The 7,500-nt window shown below is 36.0% G+C and overlaps 1 protein-coding gene across 10 annotated transcripts in view; it reads left to right on the top strand.

The window, feature by feature from the left end:
* The window catches only part of LOC106876278 (uncharacterized), a 1,065,409-nt gene that overhangs the window by 1,031,142 nt on the left and 26,767 nt on the right, over positions 1 to 7,500 (top strand). The window lies entirely within an intron of this gene.

Here is a 7,500-nt window from a genome sequence, read left to right on the forward strand (position 1 = left end):
TCATCATCATCATCATCACCACCACTATCATCATAATCACTCTCACCACCACCATCATTATCAGCAGCATCATCATCGCTACCACCACCACCAGCATCGTCATCACTCCCACCACCAGCATCATCATCATCACCACCATCACCACCATCACCACCATCATCATCATCATCATTAACCCCACCACCAGCATCACCACCATCACCATAATCATCCCACCACCAACATCATCATCATCACCACCACCATCATGCCCCATCATCATCACCACCACCACCACCATCATCGTCATCACTCCCACCACCAGCATCATCATCATCACTACCATCACCATCATCATCATCATCATTAACCCCACCACCACCATCATCACCCTCATCCTCACTTTCTGTTCCTCCTCATCATCATCTCACTTCCTCATTTCACATCCATTTGTTTCCCATAATTCTACAGATTTATCACCCCTCATCTCTGCCTCCTCCTCTTCTACCACATCCTTTCCTTCTGCCTCCTACTCCTCCTCCTCCACCACATTATCCTCTTCCTGCACCTCACCCTCCAATTCATCAACCTCCTCTGCCTTACACTCTTTCTCCACCTATGCCTCTTCCTCCTCCTCTCCCTCAAGAACAGTGTCTCCTCATTTATAAATGTCCATTGTCTTTTCCTGGTGGTTTTCAACACCATGGCACCAGAGCCGTGTGGGCCACTTTTCACTTCATGTGGGTTTTTTTCTATTCAGTCCCATTGCAGGGAACTTTGAGCAGGTATCTTTGCTATAGCCCCAAGACATCGAATGTCATGACAGCAAGTGAAAGAAGCTCGTCACAAGCATACGCACATGTATGTGTGTATGTGTACATGCCTTCTTGTGTTGATATTAAGTGATTGTTGTAAATGAGTGTCTCTGTCATACAAGCAGTGTCGTTCATTGTAAGTCTTCAGTGAAAAACATGTCTGGCCACAGGGCAACATTACCTTGTTTGGAAACAGGCAAGGGTTGGTAACAGGAAGTGCATATAGTTTTAGGTTAAATTGCACTATACAAATATATATATATATATGAGTGGCTGTGTGGTAAGTAGCTTGCTTACCAACCACATGGTCCCAGGTTCAGTCCCACTGCATGGCACCTTAGGCAAGTGTCTTCTACTATAGCCTCGGGCCAACCAAAGCCTTATGAGTGGATTTCGTAGATGGAAACTGAAAGAAGCCCGTCGTATGTGTATATATGTATGTATGTATGTATTTGTGTGTATGTTTGTGTGTCGGTGTTTGTCCCTCCAACATTGCATGACAACAGATGCTGGTGTGTTTGCGTCCCTGTAACTTAGCAGTTCAGCAAAAGAGACTGATGGAATAAGTACTAGGCTTACAAAGAATAAGTCCTGGGGTTGATTTGCTCGACTAAAGGTGGTGCTGCAGCATGGCCACAGTCAAATGACTGAATCAAGTAAAAGAATTAAAGAATATATTTCTGTCCTCTTTCTTGTTACCTCTCTCTCTCTTCCTCTCCGTCTCTCTCTCTCTCTCTCTCCAGTTGCGTAATCATGTACCTCCTCAATTGCAAGATACCTGTTTCTGCCTCTCTGTCACACTCTAGTATGGTCGGCTGTTGTCAAACCATCCAACTTATGCCAGCAAAGAAGGTATCACTCCCTGATAGTAAACCACAGATTTTCTGCGGTATTGCTTGTGACGCACATGATAATTCTTGAGGAGGGATAAGAACTGGCTGGCCTATGTAGGTTCGGAGATGGTTTCAAGTTGTGCTGATGCACGATGTCGCTCGGTCGTGCATGCACACTTGCCAGCATCGTCGAATTTGCAACTGGAATATCATACTGATGAGGAAATGAAAAGTTTTTACTTTTCTAAGCCAGAAACGCGTCTCTGATTAACTAAGACAGGTTAGATTCATTATTTTTTTTCTTCGTGTTTTGCCTTTGTGAGTTACAAGTATTGCTATCTGTTGAAGTTTCAGCACTTTAGCTGCTATTTCTGAACTTCGGTATGTGGTGAAGCAACTGTTGCTGATCCCTTAATTATGTTTATATATATATATATATGGAAAAAAGAAAATAGAGGGGATACAGAAATGATACATGTCAACTGTTAGACATTCTATTATGTCTATTTATTTATTCTAAAACATTTGTAAGAATACATACATATGCAAAGACTGTGTTACAGACATATGTACCAGTAATACATAAAATGTATTGCCTATCTCTACATTCTGAGTTTGAATGCAATCAGGGTGGATTTTGCCTTTCATCCTATCAGGGTCGATAAAATAAGTTCCAGTTGAACACTGAGGTTGATGTAATCGATTTACTCCCTACTCGAACATTGCTGGCCTTGTGACAAAATTTGAAACGAATGTTATTTGAGTAAAAACATTATAGTGTGCTTTCCAAAGCTCTTCTTGGGTATTGGCTACCAAATGCTACCATACAGCAGGACTTCTCCATTTATTGGATACATATATGGAAATCTGAAAGTATCCTCAGAGTATAAACAAAAGAATTTTAACAAGAGAAGATGAAATGAATAGGTTTATAACAGGTTTATTAATAAAGCCTTTTCATGCTGCCTTCTTGTGTTAAAATTTTTACATATATGTATGTACCTTTACATACTTATATACACACTCACACAATATTTACACAAACACACACATGTATATACATGTATATATATATATATATATATATATATATATATATATATATATATATATATATATATATAAGAGAGAGAGAGAGAGAAATATGTGTGTATATATATATATATATATATATATATATATATATATATATATATATATATATATATATATATATAAATATATATATATAAATATATATATATATATATAAATATATATATATATAAATATATATAAATATATATATATATATATATATTTATATATATATATATATAAATATATATATATATATATATATATATATATATATATATATATATATATATATATATATATATATACACATACATACAAATACATGTGTGTGTGTGTGTTATATTATTGTAGCATTTTATAAATATACATACATTCACACATACACACTTCACATGGAGATATTATCATATTTTCTCCTATCTATTCTCAAATTAAATTATTAACTGAGAGAAACCCAATGTGTTTTTTTTTTTTTGTTTTTTTTGTGTGTGTGTTTTCCATCTTAAAAAATGATTTTAATCTAACAAAAGTATACATACTGCAATATTCATAGGTTATATACTATTTCTGCGTTTGCATATGTGTTTATAAATACGTTTGCATGTATGTGCACATATTTGAACGTGTGCGTGTGTATGTGTATTTATATATTTGCAATTACTTTAGTATATATGTGTAGATGGTATGCACATCATTTCTGTATAGCCCTCTTTTTTTATGGCTTCATCTTATCTCTTCCAAAGTGCATTGAGGATTAAAAAATACCTCTAAATTTCAATAACTTTTGTGCCATCATAGATTATAGTTCCTCAATGATATGTGATCACATACACACACACACATATATATTTTATATATATATATATATATATATATATATATATCTTTATCCATGTAGATGTTTATGTGACTTTATCATTATCATCATAATTACTCAACATCTGTTTCCTATGCTGGCATGAATTGGAGGTTTTGACAGGATCCAGTGAACTATAAGGCTGTGTTGAGCTCTAGCATACGCTTTAGTATGGTTTCTGTGAATAGATGCTCTTTCTAATACTAAACAATTTACATAATTAACAGGGTGTTTTTTTGTTCTTGCAACTGGTATTAGTGAGGGGGACATGTAACTTGCAAGGCAAAAGAAAGGAACAGGAAAAAGGAGAAAAACGGATTAGGGAAAAGAAGGGACAAGCTTCTGTCACTAAATAGTGGGGTATTAGTATTCGAGAGGGGAGCGGGGATGATGGTTTTTATGTCATGTGTTGAGATGCTGGAGTGTGATGAAAGAACAAGCTCAGATGGCTTGTAATAGCGATACGAAGCTGGATAGTTGGGAAGCTGTGATGACAACAGAAGTGGGGTGGGATGCTGGAGTATCTCAAGGTACATTGGATCATTGGCTGGTATGCATGGGCGACTGCTGGTTTTCCATAAACAACCTTCACCGGACTTGTGCCTTGGAGGGGAACTTTCTAGGTGCAAGGCCTGAAATTTGGTGGGAGATAGGAGCCAGTCGATTAGATCAACCTCAGTGCATAACTGGTACTTAATTTATCAATAGGCGCAGGAGTGGCTGTGTTATTTCTTTACTACCCACAAGGGGCTACATACAGAGGGGACAAACAAGAACAGACAAACGGATTAAGTTGATTATATCGACCCCAGTGCATGACCGGTACTTATTTAATCGACCCCGAAAGGATGAAAGGCAAAGTTGACCTTGGCAGAATTTGAACTCAGAACGTAACGGCAAACGAAATACCGCTAAGCATTTCGCCTGGTGTGCTAATGATTCTGCCAGCTCACCGCCTTTATACACAGGAGTGGCTGTGTGGTAAGTAGCTTGCTTGCCAACCACATGGTTCCGGGTTCATTCCCACTGCGTTACACCTTGGGCAAGTGTCTTCTACTATAGCCTCGTGCCGACCAAAGCCTTGTGAATGGATTTGGTAGACAGAAACTGAAAGAAGCCCCTCGTATATATGTATATATATGTGTGTGTGTGTGTATGTTTGTGTGTCTGTGTTTGTTCCCCAACATCGCTTGACAACCAATGCTGGTGTGTTTACGTCCCTGTAACTTAGCGGTTTGGCAAAAGCAACCGATAGAATAAGTACTAGGCTTACAAAGAATAAGACCCGGGGTCGATTTGCTCGGCTAAAAGGCGGTGCTCCAGCATGGCCGCAGTCAAATGACTGAAACAAGTAAAAGAGAAAAAAGAGAGTAACCTCGATAGGTTGAAAGGCAAAATTGTCCTCAATAGAACTTGAGCACAGAACATAAATACCACAAAGCATTTTTCCCACCATGCTAACGGTTCTGGCAGCTCTCCGCCTTAATAATAATAATAATAATAATAATAATAATAATAATAATAACAATAACAATAACAATAACAATAATAATAACAATAACAATAACAATAACAATAATAATAATAATAATAATAATAATAACAACAACAATAGTAATAAGAACAATAATGATAATTCGAAAAATAAAATACCCCTATAAATACACACACACGCACGCACGCACGCACACACACACACAAACAAAAGAAGCAAAATAAAATGAACCTTGCTTGTTTTTCTAAACTGGAATTAGCAAATTCCTCAGGGCCAGAGTGGATTTTTGCGGTTCAAACATTCAACCAACACCATTGCAACTTCTCCGCATCCCCCACCACCACCACCACACCATGCCACCACCACCACCACCACCACCACCACCACTGCCATCATCTACATTATTATACTGATGAATCCTACAATAATTATGGTGTCTCGTTAGCGTTAACAACCTTTAAAACTTGCTCAGAACACGACCGGTTACAAGGGAGTGCATCCTTTGTTGAAGTTTCAGGGGAGGTTGAACGTAGAAACATGCACCGCCCCCTGCCATCGACCCCTCCCCGTCCCGCATAAACTAAACAGTGAAAACATGAAAATTCTTGTAGCAGGGATTCTTGAACGACGCGTACGAGCATGTGTGTGTGTGTATGTCTAGGTGTGTGTTTGTGGATATGTATGTATACATGTGTGAGTTTGCATGTGTAAATATATATACATATATATACATATATAAATATATATACATATATATATATATATATATATATATATATATATATATATATATATATATATATATATATGCATATATATGCATATATACTTGTGAGGCTTTAAATATATACAACCACAAATATATATATGCTTGTGTGAGTATATATGTATTTTAAACACTCTGAAGCATGTGTGTGTGTGTGTATCTGTATATAATGTTTGTGTATACACATACATCTCTTAAATATATATATACAGATATAATGGTTGTATATATGTATACATATACTAAATGTTATATATACATACATAATTTTTGTATATATGTATACATATATTAAATGTTATATATACATACATAATGTTTATATATATATATATATATGTGTACATATATTAAATGTTATATATACATACATGTTTGTATATATGTATACATAAATTAAATGTTTTATATACATAATGTTTGTATATATGTATACATATATTAAATGTTTTATGTATGTGTGTATATATATATATATATATATATATATATATATATACATATATATAACACATCCCATGTATACACCCATACAAACACCCAATAGACAGTACCTAAAATAGAGAGACATAATTCTGAGCTGCCCAACATAACATAACATGGTATGTTTACCTTTAAATACACCAGCATATACACCTCTGTATACATCATTTATATACATCATAAACACCTCTTGATGCAGGTTTAACAATCTGGTTATAGCCCTAAGCTGAACATTCTACTAGTACACACATACACACACAGTGTGTGTGTGTGTGTGTGTGTGTATGTTTGGGTGAGAGCAAGTATATATATATATATATATATATATATATATATATATATATATATATTATATATATATATATATATTATATATATATATATGTATGTATGGATTTATATATGTGTGTGTGTATATGAGAAAGCGTATGTGTGTGTGTATAAGTTTGTATGTATGCACATTTGAAGAGAGAGAGAGGGGGCACATGTATGTGTTTGTGTGTGTGTGTGTGTGCATGTTGAGGGGGACAGAGAGAGAGAGAGAGGGAGAATGCATGTATGCATGTGCATGTGTGAGGGGGGGTTACAGGTTACAGAGAGAAACAGAGGAGGGAGAGCAGATGTGTGTATTTATATTTGGATATGTATATATGTGTATGCATGCAAGAAAAAGTATGTAGGTATATGTGTGTGGGTGCATATGTGTTTGTGTGTGTGTGTGAGAGAGAGAGAGAGAGAGAATATGTATGTATTCATGTTTGGGTGTATACATGCATGTGTACAAAAAAGCGTGTGTGTGTATGGGGGAGTACATGTGTGTGTGTGTGTGTATGGGGGAGTACATGTGTGTGAGTGAGAAAGTGCATATGTATGTATATGTTTATAGTTGCATGTGGTGTGTGTGTGTGCGTGTATATATGAGTGTATTTTTGTGGGGAAGTGCATGCTTAAAGATTTAATTAAATAAATAAAAAGGACCAAGTTCTTGGTTCCCTATTCTTTCCATTGAAAGGATGAGGGCAGTGAGCAAAATGTTGTCTGCAGGGAGAAAGACAGGATGGCTGAACAGACAGACAACAAGAGAGACAGACAGACAGACAGAAACTGACATAAAAAGAGATAGAGAGAGCGACAGAGAGACAGACAACAGAATGAGATGGTAAGAGATAGAGATAGAGACATCGATATATATA

This window comes from Octopus bimaculoides, chromosome 29, assembly GCF_046866305.1.
Source record: "Octopus bimaculoides isolate indiv1 chromosome 29, ASM4686630v1, whole genome shotgun sequence".
Lineage (NCBI taxonomy): Eukaryota > Metazoa > Mollusca > Cephalopoda > Octopoda > Octopodidae > Octopus > Octopus bimaculoides.